This window comes from Sciurus vulgaris, assembly GCF_902686455.1.
Source record: "Sciurus vulgaris genome assembly, chromosome: 5".
In the NCBI taxonomy this organism is placed as follows: domain Eukaryota; kingdom Metazoa; phylum Chordata; class Mammalia; order Rodentia; family Sciuridae; genus Sciurus; species Sciurus vulgaris.
The window spans coordinates 308,645-324,834 of NC_136465.1; the positions used below are offsets into that span (position 1 = coordinate 308,645).

At 39.4% G+C, this 16,190-nt stretch overlaps 1 protein-coding gene and 1 pseudogene across 6 annotated transcripts in view; one reads left to right on the forward strand and one right to left on the reverse strand.

The window, feature by feature from the left end:
* ERICH1 (glutamate rich 1) overlaps positions 1-16,190 on the reverse strand; it is an 83,433-nt gene that overhangs the window by 50,055 nt on the left and 17,188 nt on the right. The window lies entirely within an intron of this gene.
* On the forward strand, positions 1,730-15,077 carry LOC306661384 (geranylgeranyl transferase type-1 subunit beta-like; annotated as a pseudogene). Its single transcript has 2 exons — positions 1,730-1,834; positions 14,240-15,077. The product of its transcript is annotated as a geranylgeranyl transferase type-1 subunit beta-like (transcript).

Genomic DNA, 16,190 nt, shown 5'->3' on the forward strand with positions numbered 1-16,190 from the left:
GGGACAAGCTCAGGGGTAGTCTGTTGAACACACTTGGAAGTCACACCTTTCTAAGGGGGAGACCAGGGATGTTATAAAGACTATGATAGACAAGACCTCCATTCCACAGAAATAATCTTCTGAAGGAACAGAGGGAGGACAGACAAATGAGCAGATATTGTGATTTTTAGAGCTAGGTGACCGGACTTAATCTAACAGCAGGGGAGGAACACCAACCCCAGGGGACAGACTCACTATGCAAAGGTGTTGGAGCTTCCTGAAGTGATTCTGGCTACACCCAATTCTGGTCAGAATTCCTAAAGGCTGAGTAGTATGGTCCTGTGCATGTGTGTTTATAGGAAAATGAAGCTCTTACAGTCCACGTATTCTGCAGTTATTTTTCCATTCAAATTGTCCTTAATAGTGAGGTTTGTTGAACTAATTCATTGCTTTAAAGAGCTTGTAACATTCTGTTAAATGAACATACCACACTTGGTTTCTCCACTTCTTAGTAATGGTCACAAGTATTAGCAGGGATTTTTCAAACCAATTTTAACAAAAGCAGTTCTGGGTTTTCCAGTTTTAGTATCTTAAAAGATAATAATAACAACAATAAACATTGAAAATGTTACAGTAAGCCTGGTCATTTACTAAGGAAGAAAATAAAAGTTTCCCATAGTTCCATCAATAAGATAGCAACTATTAAAAAGTCTACTTCATTTTCCCCTATACTGAATATTTTAAACTAAATTGTTCATATGGTTGTAATTCATCTTTCTCCTGTATTAAGGACACAGGCAATATCCACACACATCTTTAACACTTTGGCTTTAATGGGTGAATAGGATTTCATTTTATGAGTGCAGTACCGTTCATTTAGCCATCTTCAACTATTGGGGATTTATATTTCTAATTTTCAGCTCAAATAAAAGTAACCTAGCACAAGATGGTACATCCCTATAAGCCCAGCTATTTGGGAGGTTGAGGCAGGAGGATCACAAGTTTGAGGTGCCAACTTAGGCCTCATTCAAAAATAAAAAATAAAAAGGACTGGGGATATAGCTCAGTGGTAGAGTGCCCTAGGTTTGATCCCTAGTAACAATAACAAAAAAGACAATTCTGCCTCCTGGAGAATTAATAAAATTGGCTCAGATTTCAAATGACAAGGACTGTGGTTTCCCAAAGCCTCCTATAAATCTGTAAACCCAGAGGCAACACTTTCTGGCATCTGCCTTGTTCTGGTTCCTTGTAGTGCCAGCCAGTTGTTTCCCTTATGTTCCTTGCCAATCCAGCTACATATCATCATCACCCCACACCTGAGAGTTGAGTGATTTTAATGCAAACCGGAGAGTTGGGGAGGGAATCAGACAGCAGCCTGTCCCATCTTTGCCATTTAGTCTCCTGACCCCTCTCCGGCATCTCCGCTCATCCCTATAGAAGTCTGGGTCTGCCAAGGCACATGCTCCCAGCAATTCAAACAGCTGGACCTCTGTGAGGTAGGGAAATATGGCGGTCAGCAACACAGGCTTTCTGTGACAAGGGGTCAATTTGGGATATGCTGATGGCAGTAGATGCTAGAGAGAGAGAGAGAGATAGAGAGAGAGAGAGAGAGAGAGAGAGAGAGAGAGAGGTGCAGAAGGTTAGGTAAGGGCTAAGGCAGGTGGTCAGAGATAGAATGCATGCGCACACACGGAGAAGGGGACTGCTGGTTTGGGCTTGAGCAAGTGGAAGAGGACAGCGTGTCCCTGAGATGCGAAGTGGGAAAGCAGCCTTTGAATGCTGCTTTACAGATTACTCCAGCACAAAAATCCCTGAGTTTGCAGAGAGCTTGCAGAGTCGAGTTCAGGAGCCCCAGGTATGCACGTATATAGGAGGCACAAAGCCCTTTAAGTTCCCGGGTAAGAGGATATGGTTGAGAGAAGAAATCTGAGGAGTGAGTTTTGGGGTACTCCAACATTTGGAGGTTGTGGATACAAGTCAATTTAACATGTGGAGAGGAATTATTGGATCAAAGATACAGACTCTAATATTTTAATAATGCTATGAAGCTACCCTCCAGAAGGCTGTACTAACTGACATTTCTACTAGGAACTGATAAGAAATTCATTTTTCTGAGTTCTCAATGACAAGTATATATATGTACTTATGGAAAATTGTGTCAACTTGTGAGGCAAAAGTAGCATTTGAGGGCTCCTTTGCTGCATGTTTTTAATTATGGGGAGGTTCTGTAAGGAGGCATCCTGTACAGAGAACCACAAGTTCCAAGCACAATATATCTGTATTAGTTCTAAAATTTAGCTCAAACACTGCACATTTAATTGTACTCTACAATATAACTACAATTATCTTAATATGAAATATTTTAAGTTAATTATTCCCAGAGGGAAAATGACAAACAATATTTCATATCTGTGTGGGATAAGTGGAGATGCTACTGTAGGGAATTCAGTCTGGTGGATGGCACCGGAGACATTAGGCCCAACATGCATGTCCTAGCAACATTTCTTCTTTCTTGGTATCCTTATATTTCAAGCACTTAGATTTATAGAAATATGTGACCACAGAACACAGCAATTTCTTCTGCAGAGATAAAATTGAGGTATAAATCCCTCCAAAACTGTGCCAAGAATGCATGAAGGGACGTCTCCAGCCTTCAAACAAGATCCTCTTACAACAGTCAAGCACTTCTGCCCCAGGGCACACTACATCACAGTGACCTCTCCACCTTTCCACGGAATTCATCAAAATAGGCTTTCAGTGGAGAAGGAGAATTGCTTTCATTTTCCTTCTGATTTTCATTAGATTTGAATGAATGCTGGTGTCCAACTTCTCAGCACATACACAAATGCAAATGTGTACATGTACACACACGCACATGTGCAAGTGCACACATCCCTGCAGGTGTACATGTGCACATACACAACCCACAAACTCATGATCAATCTTCACTTACCCAGCTTTCACACTACAATTTCATTACAGTTACCTCATGTGCAGTAAAATGTTTCACCACCTTGTAATTGTTAATTCAAAGTGCTTAGCAGTGGAATAATATATGCCAAGCAGTATGGATTTCTGAGCCACTCTTTACTGAAATAGTGAACGTTTAAAATGGAATGACTAATATGGCAAATGGTGCCATATCCAGAATTTTATCATCTCACAAAATATTCCCACTTGAGTTTCGAATTCTTATCTACCAGCTTTGTCACACAATGCCACCACACACAACTGCAGAGCCAAACCATTTCAAAGGCACTTCCCTCTTCATAATAATATTTCCTAGAAAGCACAAATATCTAAACACTCAAAGTTTGAAGTGTTTGTTCTTAAAGACAAAATGTAATCCTTGTTTGCTGCTTGTTTTAAGTTAGTTGACCTGACAAGAACGATTAGAGGAGAAAAAGTTTATTCTGGCTCATGGTTCCAGACATCTTAGTACTGGGCCCCAGGTGAGGTGGATCATCATGGCAGAAGGGTGTAGAGGAGAAAAGCAACTCAGGACACGACAGAGAGGAAGCAGAGAAAGAAGGCTCCACTCACCAGGTACAAAATATAAATCCCCAACACTTGCCTCCAGTGACCCTCTCCTCCAGCCACATTGTACCTGTCTACAGTTACCACCCAGGGAATCCATATCACTGGATTAATACACCGATAAGGTTACACCTCTTAAAATATAATCTCATCTTTGAAAATTCTTGCATGGTCTCACTCATGGGCTTTTGGGGGACACCTCATATCTACTGAATATTGAGAGAGTAAGACAGGCCATGGGACTCGCTGCTACCGAGCCTATTGCAGACTATCATTTGCTCAATTAACCAGCTAATCAGTCAGGGTTAAATATTCCTCCATTAGAGGTTTCCATTTCTGGTGAGATGGCAGATGATAAAATATAAAAACCTTTCCAGCAAAACAGTTAGAAAGGCCCAGTGAAATATAGCAAATATTCCTTAAATGTCCAGTCATGCTGTGGAGGCCAGGGCGACCTCCAGTCATAAATCCTGAGAGTTAAGTGCAAGAGTCAACAATACTGTATGCAATATAATGGATGCAGTTAAATCTCTCCAAAGTAATCTATGATAATGCAAATGCAAACAAAGTTTTAAGAGTTTCTTTTTTTTTGGGGGGGGTGGGTACTGTGGACTCAACCTGGGGACCCTGACCACTGAGCTAAACCCCCTCTCCCCTGTTATTAAATTTTAAGATAGGGTCTAAGTTGCTAAGGCTATCTTTGAACTTATGATCCTCCTTGTCTCAGCCTTCCAAGTTGCTGGGATTACAGGCTTACACCATGATGCCCAGATAATTTGTAAGAGTTTCTCTGTGCAACTTGATAGTCTGATTTTTTAAAATACATACATGTGAACTCATGTCCTTCAATTTTGGGACAGATGCTTGAATTTCATGAAGATAATCTCATATATTTACTCCGAGGAAGTTGTTGTTATTTTAAAAGCACTGGAAAAACTGGATATTACTATGGGGGGAAAAAGAAAAAGTCACAAGTCTATCTACCTGCAGACTCCAGAACTGATTTGAAATGGGAAACCTGAGTGATAAATGTTCTTGGAAAGAAACAGAAGACTATCTCCATTTCCTGGAGGTGGACAAAAAAATTTCTTAGAGGGGATGCAAAAAGCACAGATGATAAATGAAAACAATTGATAAATGAAACTTTATAAAAATTAACACTTTTTGCTCTTCAAAATGTTGATTAAAAATGAGTAAGCAACACTGGAAAAAATAATATTCATAATAATTATATATGGCAAAGGACTTGTATTCAAGATGTGTAAAGACTTACTAAAATTAATAATAAAAAGACGCTCTTGAATGAAAGAGTCTTCACACAGCCTCAGCTCTCTTGCCTGGACATCCTTCTGCTGTGTGAGGGCACATCATTCCTCGCCTCCAAAGGACCCAGCAATAAAGCACCACATCAGAAGGAGACTGTGCCTCTCACCGGAAACCTAACCTGCCAGCAACTTGATCTTCCACTTTCCAGCCTCCAGAACTGTGAGATATCTGTTTTGGAGGATCCAAGATGGCGGACTAGAGGGTGACTGCATCTCCCGTCACTCCAGAACCCAGGATTCAAGAAGGGGAGGCATTGAGAGACTCGGACCAACATAGAGCTACGGGGTGAGTCTCTCCCACTGGGTGAAGCTCAGCCCGGGCAGCAGGCCCGGACAGGGGCAGCTTCTCAGAGCAGGGCAGGAGAGCTAGAGTCTTCCCCGAGGAGCCCTGCTCCCTCCGGCAGCAGGCTCCTTCCACAGCCAGCTTCTGGGAGCAGGCCACCCAGTGAGAGCCTTTCCGCACAGAGCCAGCCCCCAGCCCTGGACCCAGTAGCGGGCTAGGGGCAGCTTTCTTTAGAAGCACTGCATTATCAAGTTCCTCCAAGACTTCAGGCTACTGAAGGCTGGGAGGTGATATACTGGAAATCTACAGGGACACTATAAGCCAAAGAGGAAATCTGCAATATCTCAGAGTCCCACTGGTATCTGACCAATATGATAAAACAAGGGAAGAAAATGTCCCAAACAAACCTAGATACTATATCAATAAAACTCAATGACAGCAGAAGAAATGTCAGAAAGGGAGTTCAGAACGTACATGATTAAAACAATCATGGAAGCAAACGAGGAGATGAAAGAGCAAATGCAGGCATTGAAGGAGGAGATGAAAGAGCAAATGCAGGCATTAAATGATCCCACCAATCAACAGTTAAATACAGAAAGCAAAAGATCATTTCAATAAAGAGTTAGAGATACTGAAAACAAACAAACAAACAGAAATCCTTGAAATGAAGGAAACAATAAACCAAGTTAAAAACTCCATAGAAAACACATCCAATACAATAGAACACCTGGAAGACAGAACCTCAGACACTGAAGACAAAATATTTAATCTTGAAAACAAAGTTGACCACACAGAGAAGATGGTAAGAAATCATGAACAGGATCTATAAGAGTTATAGAATATCATGAAAAGGCCAAATTTAAGAATTATTGGGATTGAGGAAGGCTTAGAGAAACAAACCAAAGGAATGAACAATCTATTCAATGAAATAATATCAGAAAATTTCCCAAATCTGAAGAATGAAATGGAAAACCACGTACAAGAGGCTTATAGGACTCCAAATATACAAAATTACACAGACCCACACCAAGGCACATTATTATGAAAATACCTAACATATAAAATAAAGACAGAATTTTAAAGGCCGCTAGAGAAAAGAATCAAATTACATTCAGGGGGAAACCAATAAGAATATCAGCAGATTTTTCAATCCAGACCCTGAAAGATAGAAGGGCCTGGAACAACATTTACCAAGCCCTGAAAGAAAACGGATGCCAGCCAAGAATCCTATACCCAGCAAAACTTTTCAGATTTGACGACAAAATAAGATCCTTCCATGATAGATAAAAGCTAAAGGAATTTACAAAAAGAAAGCCAGCATTACAGAACATTCTCAGCAAAATAGTCCATGAGGAAGAGATGAAAAACAATGATGCAAATCAGTAACAGGAGGAACTAGCCTAAAGCAATAGCCAAATAAAGAAGAAACCAAATTATGTCAAAAAACAAAAATGAGTCAAATGACTGGGGATACAAATCATATCACAATAATAACCCTGAATGTTAATGGCCTGAACTCATCAATCAAAAGACATAGACTGGCAGATTGGATTAAAAAGAAATCTAACAATATGCTGCCTGCAAGAGACTCATCTCATAGAAAGAGATATCCATAGACTAAAGGTGAAAGGATGGGAAAAAACATACCATGCACATGGACACAGCAAAAAAGCTGGAGTATCCATCCTCATTTCACATAATGTGGACTTCAAGCCAAAACTAGTCAGAAGGGATAAAGAAGGACATTTCATACTGCTTAAGGGAAGCATAAATCAGCAAGACATAACGATTATAAATATCTATGCCCCGAACATTGGCTCATCCATGTACGTCAAACAAATCCTCAATTCCAGAAATCAAATAGACCACAACACAATAATAGTAGGTGATTTTAACACACCTCTCTCACCACTGGATAGATCTTCCAAACAAAAATTGAATCAAGAAACCATAGATCTCAATAACACAATCAACAATTTGGAATTAACGGACATATATAGAATATACCATCCAACAAAGAGCGAATACACTTTCTTCTCAGCAGCACATGGATCCTTCTCTAAAATAGACCATATTTTATGCCACAAAGCTACTGTTAGCAAATACAAGAAGATAGAGATCAGATCATAATGGATTGAAATTAGAAATAAATGAAAGAATAAAAAACAGAAATTTCTCCAATACCTGGAGATTAAATAATATGCTATTATATGATGAATGGATAACAGAAAACATCAGGAGGGAAATAAAAAAATTCTTAGAAGTAAACGAGAACAAAGACACATCATATCAAAATCTCTGGGACACTATGAAAGCAGTACTTAGAGGAAGATTTATTTCATGGGGCGCATTCAAAAAAAGAAGTAAAAATCAACAAATAAACGACTTAACTACAGCTCACAGCCCTAGAAAAAGAAGAGCACACCAACACCAAAAAGCAGAAGAAAGGAAATAGTTAAAATCAGAGCCGAAATCAACGAAATTGAAACAAAAGAAACAATCAGAAAAATCAACAAAATAAATAGTTGGTTCTTTGAAAAAATAAACAAAATTGATAAACACTTAGCCACACTAACAAAGAGAAAGAGGGAGAAAACTCAAATTACTAAAATTCAGAATGAACAAGGAAATATCACAAAAGACACGAGTGAAATACAAAACATAATTAGAAGCTATTTTGAAAATCTATACTCCAACGAAATAGAAAACCTCGAAGACATCAGCAGGTTTCTAGAGACATATGAATTATCTAAACTGAACCAGGAGGCATACACAACTTAAATAAATCAATTTCAAGCAATGAAATAGAAGAGGTCATCAAAAGCCTACCAACAAAGAAAAGTCCGGGACCAGATGGATTCTCAGCCGAGTTCTACAAAACCTTTAAAGAAGAGCTCATTCCAATACTTCTCAAAGTATTCCATAAAATAGAAGAGGAGGGAACCCTCCCAAACTCATTCTATGAAGCCAGTATCACCCTGATACCTAAACCAGACAGAGACACATCGAGGAAAGAAAACTTCAGACCAATATCCTTAATGAACATCGACACAAAAATTCTCAACAAAATTTTAGTGAATCGCATCCAAAAATATATTAAAAAGATAGTGCACCATGATCAAGTGGGTTTTATCCCAGGGATGCAAGGTTGGGTCAACATCCAGAAATCAATAAATGTCATTCACCATATCAGCAGACTTAAAGTTAAGAATCACACGATTATTTCAATAGATGCAGAAAAAGCATTCGATAAAATACAACACCCCTTCATGCTCAAAACACTAGAAAAAATAGAGATAGTGGGAACATTCCTTAACATTGTAAAGGCCATTTATGCTAAGCCCATGGCTAATATCATTCTAAATGGTGAAAAACTGAAAGCATTCCCCCTAAAAACTGGAACAAGGCAGGGATGCCCTCTTTCACCACTTCTATTCAACATCGTCCTCAAAACTCTAGCCAGAGCAATTAGACAGACCAAAGAAATTAAAGGGATACGAATAGGAAAAGAGGAACTCAGACTATCCCTGTTCGCTGATGACATGATTATATATTTAGAGAAACCTGGAAATTCCACCATAAAACTCTTAGAACTCATAAGTGAATTCAGTAAAGTAGCAGGTTACAAGATCAATGCCCATAAATCCAACGCATTTTTATACATAAGTGATGAATCTTCAGAAAGAGAAGTTAGGAAAACTACCCCATTCATAATAGCATCCAAAAAAATAAAATACTTGGGAATCAATCTCACAAAAGAGGTGAAAGACCTCTACAATGAGAACTACAGAACACTAAAGAAAGAAATTAAAGAAAACCTTAGAAGATGGAAAGATCTCCCATGTTCTTGGATAGGCAGAAATAATATTGTCAAAATGGCCATACTACCTAAAGTGCTATACAGATTCAATGCAATTCCAATTAAAATCCCAATGATGTACCTTACAGAAATAGAGCAAGCAATTATGAAATTCATCTGGAAGAATAAGAAACTCAAAATAGCTAAAGCAATCCTCAGCAGAAAGAGCGAAGCAGCGGGCATCGCAATACCAGATCTTCAACTCTACTACAAAGCAATAGTAACGAAAACGGCATGGTATTGGTACCAAAATACACAGGTAGATCAATGGTACAGAAGAGAGGACACGGACACAAACCCAAATAAATACAATTTTCTCATACTAGACAAAGGTGCCAAAAGCATACAATGGAGAAAAGATAGCCTCTTCAACAAATGGTGCTGGGAAAACTGGAAAACCATATGCAACAAAATGAAACTAAACCCCTATCTCTCACCCTGCACAAAACTCAACTCACAATGGAGCAAGGACATCGGAATCAGACCAGAGACCCTGCATCTTATGGAAGAAAAAGTAGGTCCAAATCTTCAACATGTCGGCTTAGAATCAGACTTCCTTAACAGGACACCCATAGCACAAGAAATAAAAGCAAGAATCAACAACTGGGATAGATTCAAACTAAAAAGCTTTCTCTCACCAAAGGAAACTATCAGCAATGTGAAGAGAGAGTCTACGAAGTGGGAGAAAATCTTTGCCACTCATACTTCAGATAGAGCACTAATTTCCAGAATATATAAAGAACTCAAAAAGCTCTACACCAAGAATAGAAATAACCCAATCAACAAATGGGCTAAGGAAATCAACAGACAGTTCACAGAAGAAGATCTACAAGCAATCAACAGAGAAATAAAAAAATGTTCACCATCTTTAGTAATAAGAGAAATGGAAATCAAAACTACACTAAGATTCCATCTCACCCCAATTAGAATGGCGATTATCAAGAACACAAGCAACAATAGGTGTTGGAGAGGATGTGGGGAAAAAGGTACACTCATACATTGCTGGTGGGGTTGCAAATTAGTGCAGCCACTCTGGAAAGCAGTGTGGAGACTCCTCAGAAAGCTTGGAATGGAACCACCATTTGACCCAGCTATCCCACTCCTTGGCCTATACCCAAAGGACTTAAAAGCAGCATACTACAGAGATACAGCCACATCAATATTCATAGCTGCTCAATTCACCATAGCCAGATTGTGGAACCAACCTAGATGCCCTTCAATTGATGAATGGATAAAGAAACTGTGGTATATATATACAATGGAATATTATTCAGCTATAAAGAATGATAAAATTATGGCATTTGCAGGCAAATGGATGAAATTGGAGAATATCATGCTAAGTGAGATAAGCCAATCTCAAAAAACCAAAGGACGAATGATCTCACTGATAAGTGGATGATGACATATAATGGGGGGTGGCAGGGGTTAGCGTTAGGGTTAGGGTTAGGTTTAGGGTTAGGGAGGGGGGGAAGAATGGAGGAAGGAAGGAGTGTATAGAGGGAAAAGAGGGGTGGTTGCGGTGGGGGGGAAGGGGGAATAAATGGCAGAATGAATCAAACAACATTGCCCTGTGTAAATTTATGATTACACGAATGGTATGCCTTTACTCCATGTACAAAGAATCAAAATGTATCCAATTGGTTTACAATAAAAAAAAAAAAAGATATGTGTTTTGTTGCTGAATTTCTGTAAAAAAAAATAAAAAAATAAAAAGACAATCTGATCTTTTAAATGGGCAAAAGATGAAAAGACATTAAGAAATATAAACAGACAATAGCACAAATAAAAAGGTAACAAAAAGCAGTAATCAATTGGAAAATGAAAATTAAAAAAGGTATCACTTCCCATGTGTTAGAATGGCTGGAATATATAAGATTCACAAGAGCTGGGGAGATAGCTCAGTGAGAGAGCACTGTGTTAGATTCTAGTTTATCCTGGCAAGGATGACGGAACTTTCGTGCACTGCTGGTGGGAATGTCAAGTAGTACAATCATTTCAGAGAACTCTTGGCAATTTCATAGAAAGTTCAAGCATACATCTACTTCATGACCACATAATTCTACTCCTGTCTTTTTTCCAAGGGTAGAAAAACATGACCACTGGAAAAAAGTGTACAGATTGAGTTTGTCTTATCTGAGATATTTGGTAGCAGAAGTGTTTTGGATTTAAGATTTTTTTTTTTTTAGATTGTGGAATATTTGCATAGATTTAATCAGACATCTTGGGGGGGAGGAGACATGAATCTAAACACAAAATTCATTTATGTTTCATATAATCCTGATACACATAGTCTGATGGTAATTTTGTACAATATTTTTAGTCAGCCTGCATTTTAACTGTGAACTGTCTTATAACATCAGGTGTGGCATTTTCCTTTTTTCTAATCTGGTTTAGGTGTTGACAGACCTTTATTTTATTCATTTATTTACATGTGGTGCTGAGAATTGAACCCAGCGCCTCACACATGCTAGGCAAGTGCTCTACCACTGAGCCACAACCTAGCCCTCAAGGTGTGGCATTTTCTACTTGTAGTTTCATATTTGAAGTCAAAACATTTCAGATGTAAGCATTTTGGATTCCAGATTTTTGGAGTAGAGGTGCTCAACCAGAACAAGGATATTCATAGTAGCTTATTCTTAACAGTACGGAACTACAAACAATTCAGAAGTCCATCAGAAGAAAAATGAATAAATTGTGGGAGAGCAAAACAATGGAACTCAATTTATTATTATGATATAATGAAATGCAAAACAACAAATAAACTGTACATGGTAATTGACAGAATCCAGACAGAGACCAGAAAATATTGCATTATTCCATTAACATGAAATGCAAACACAAATCTTTGGTGACTGATTACAATAATGGTTTGGAGACGGGGAGAGGAGAACTGACCGGAAGGCAGGATGTGTAGATAGACACGGCTCAGATCTTGACTGGAAGGCAGTTACAATGGTATAAACGAAAAAATGCCAAGACTCATTGAAGTGGCCCCTTACACAGACTGGGTAAGAAGTTGGAATTTGGGAATGTAAGCCTAGAGTTTCATTCTTTTTTTTCTTTGTTCTTTATAGTTATGCATGATAGTAGAATGTATTTTGACATTCATACATGGAGTATAACCTCCCATTCTTGTGGTTGGACATGATGTGGAGTTACACTAATCACGTATTCATATACTAGTGTAGCAAAGTTATGTCCGATTCATTCTGTCTTTCCTAATGAAGGGAACTTCATTCCCCTTTGTCCAATCCAATGAACTTCTATTTCCACCCCTCGCCCCTTTATTTTGTGTTAGCATCCACATATCAGAGAGAACATCTGGCCTTTTTTGGGGGGATTGGCTTATTTTATTTAGCATGATAGTTGAAGACTCATTCTTATTGCTCTTGTTGGTCATGTGTGGCATCCTGCCCATTGGTGACCTGGCCCTGGAATCAAACTGAAAGAGGGGAGAGGCTGCACAGTCACAGATTGGAACTGCCCATGCCAACTGGGTGAGGCAGCAGGTCAGTGAGAGATAGCTACCTGTGAACTGGCTGCCCTCAGAGCCAGAGACAGAGACGACCGTGGCCTCGCTGCTAGCTCTGACTCTCAGGCATCCTGGCCTCTTGAAAACATGTAGGGAAGGAGTTCTGCGAATGCAGCAAGTGGACATGAATGAAATTATTAAGTCTAATAATTACATATGGAAAGGATAAAAATCAAGGTACAAGAGGAACAGATACATTTACTATACCTCTTCCTGTGGCCCTACTGAAGGGAAGGTAAAGGATCTGGACCCTCATAGGGCATGTGCAAGACCAGATAAAAGCAATATGGATTGGAAGCCAGAAAGTGTGGCAGAGGAGCACATCAAATATAAGGAGATATACTCTGGAGGTATCCCAGGGAGTTAGGAAGGAGGGGAGGATTGGGTCTTCACCTCAGCAGGAGGGCTGCTGAGAACACTCCCTCCCCACAAGCTCCTGACAGCTTCCCCAGTGCCAGACGGAGAAAGAGTTTCTGCAGAGAGTAGACATTAGGTCCTTGGGTAACTGAACCCTAGGCACAATTGAGGTGCCATATGTAAACACCATGATGTAAATGGGGAAACTGACTCTATCCATAATGAATGTTGGCAACTCTAGTCCTCTCCTCCTACTCAGCTCCAAAACACTGAAATGGGATGACAGAGATAAAACACAAAGCAGGAAGGGTAAAAGACGAAGGCTGAGAAAAATCTCCCAGACAATAGATGAAAATGACCAAGCCATAAAAAAATAAAAGACATAAGAAAAAGGTGTGATTTGTGGCAGTTACAACATCTGAATATCAGGTATACACTTTTCTAGAATATTATACTAGAAAAGATAGAAAATGAAGGAGAGGAAATTATCAAGGAAACAATACAACAACACGCTTCTAATCTAAAAGGGCCACTGAATATCTGGGATAAGAACATACCCAGATTTATAACCTTTGTGTCAAATTCCTCTGTACTAAGGCCAAAAGAAAAACCCAAAACAGTCTTAGGAGTGGGGAATGCTTCATTGATGGAATCCAGAATCAGAATAACAACTAAATTCTCAACAGTGACAATGGACATTCAACCTTCTCATCTGTCTTTACATCAACTGGTACCCAAAAGCAGAATGGTACCACAGGCATTCATTATATTATAAGTTAAATAGGCTTACTGAGCTTACGTGGAAATCTAATCACAAAGGATAATGTTATTTCTTGGCAAAACGTATTCCAAGGAAGTTGGGGATCTGACCTGTGGGGCGAGAGGCTGACTCTGGGATTGCTGGGCCTGCCTGTTGAGATTCAACTGAGTATTATATGAGATAAATACTGAAATCAAATTGAATTTCTTTTCTCAAGGTTATTTAACTGAACTAACCGATCAAACAGCTTTCAGAAACAGAATCATGTAGATTACAAATACCTAATGAGAAACTATTACTAAAGAGATAGGGAATCCATCTTAAAAATGGAAACTCAGTAATTATTAAGATATTCTTATAGATGTATATATGTGATCTACCTGTGCAACTGACTCAGAGGTGAAAAAAATTACTCTTATGACTTATATTAAACGAATATGGTAAAAATGTACACTCATGTTTTCTACATATTTTTCTGCATTTATTCTTATAAATATTCATTTCTCTTAATAAAGATTTTTGTACACTAACCTGAAACATAGCCCCACCCCAAAATTGGTATTACCCTAATGTTCCCTACACCCTAAGCTCACTTTTCATAAAACAGAAATACTTACTTGGCCGGAGCAGCACGGCAGCCGCGGGGGATGAGCGGCCCCTGGAGCGGTGAAGGCAGCGGCTGGATTTCCTGCGGGACAGGCGCGTGCGGTTCTCCCCGCGCTGCCTTCAGGTCCTGCCGAGCGCTACTCCTCGCTGGAGACCAGCAGGTTAACCGCGGCATTTTTTGCGCTCCCCGGGTTGGACATGTTGGACTCCTCAGATGTGGTGAACAAAGATGATACAATAGATGGATTCACTCCCTTCAGGTCCTTCCCACAGAAGACAGCGAGATCAAAGCTAAATCGCGTGGTTTCCGAGGCTCTTCATACCTGGGTATCCTTTCGATCCATCAATGAATCCTGGAACAGCTCATCCTTATGATAGTGGCCACACAGCAATGACCTGCACTGGCCTTTCATGCTTAGTTATTCTTGGAGATGACTTAAGCAGAGTAAATAAAGAAGCTTGCTTAGCAGGCTTAAGAGCCCTTCAGCTGGAAGATGGGAGTTTTTGTGCTGTACCCGAAGGCAGTGAAAATGACATGCGATCTGTGTATTGTGCTTCCTGTATTTGCTATATGCTGAATAACTGGTCAGGTATGGATATGAAAAAGGCCATCACCTATATTAGAAGAAGCATGTCCTATGACAATGGGCTTGCACAGGGAGCTGGACTTGAATCTCATGGAGGATCTACTTTTTGTGGCATTGCATCACTATGTCTAATGGGAAAACTAGAAGAAGTTTTTTCAGAGAAAGAATTGAACAGAATAAAGAGATGGTGCATAATGAGACAACAAAATGGTTATCATGGAAGACCTAATAAACCTGTGGACACCTGATATTCTTTTTTTTTTTTTTTATTGTAAACAAATGGGATACATGTTGTTTCTCTGTTTGTACATGGCGTAAAGGCGTACCATTTGTGTAATCATAAATTTACATAGAGTAATGTTGTTTGATTCATTCTGTTATTTTTTCCCTTCCCCCCACCACTCTCACCCCTCTTTACCCTCTATACAGTACTTCCTTCCTCCATACTTGCCCCCCTCCCTAACCCTAACTCTAACCCTAACACTAACCCTTCCCTCCCCCCCATTATGTGTCATCCTCCACTTATTAGCGATATCATTCGTCCTTTGGCTTTTTGAGATTGGCTTATCTCACTTAGCATGATATTCTCCAATTTCATCCATTTGCCTGCAAATGCCATAATTTTATCATTCTTTATGGCTGAGTAATATTCCATTGTATATATATACCACAGTTTCTTTATCCACTCATCAATTGAAGGGCATCTAGGTTGGTTCCACAGTCTGGCTATGGTGAATTGAGCAGCTATGAACATTGATGTGGCTGTGTCTCTGTAGTATGCTGATTTTAAGTCCTTTGGGTATAGGCCAAGGAGTGGGATAGCTGGGTCAAATGGCGGGTCCATTCCAAGTTTTCTAAGGAATCTCCACACTGCTTTCCAGAGTGGCTGCACTAATTTGCAGCCCCACCAGCAATGTATGAGTGTACCTTTTCCCCACATCCTCGCCAACACCTGTTGTTGCTCGTATTCTTGATAATCGCCATTCTAATTGGGGTGAGATGGAATCTTAGGGTGGTTTTGATTTGCATTTCTCTTATTACTAGAGATGTTGAACATTTTTCCATATGTTTGTTGATTGCTTGTAGATCTTCTTCTGTGAAGTGCCTATTCATTTCCTTAGCCCATTTGTTGACTGGATTATTTGAATTCTTGGACTAAAGTTTTTTGAGTTCTTTATAGATTCTGGAGATTAGTGCTCTATCTGAAGTATGATTGGCAAAGATATTCTCCCATTCTGTAGGCTCTTTCTTCGCATTGCTGATAGTTTCCTTTGCTGAGAGAAAGCTTTTTAGTTTGAATCTATCCCAGTTATTGATTCTAGCTTTTATTTCTTGTGCTATGGGAGTCCTGTTAAGGAAGTCTGG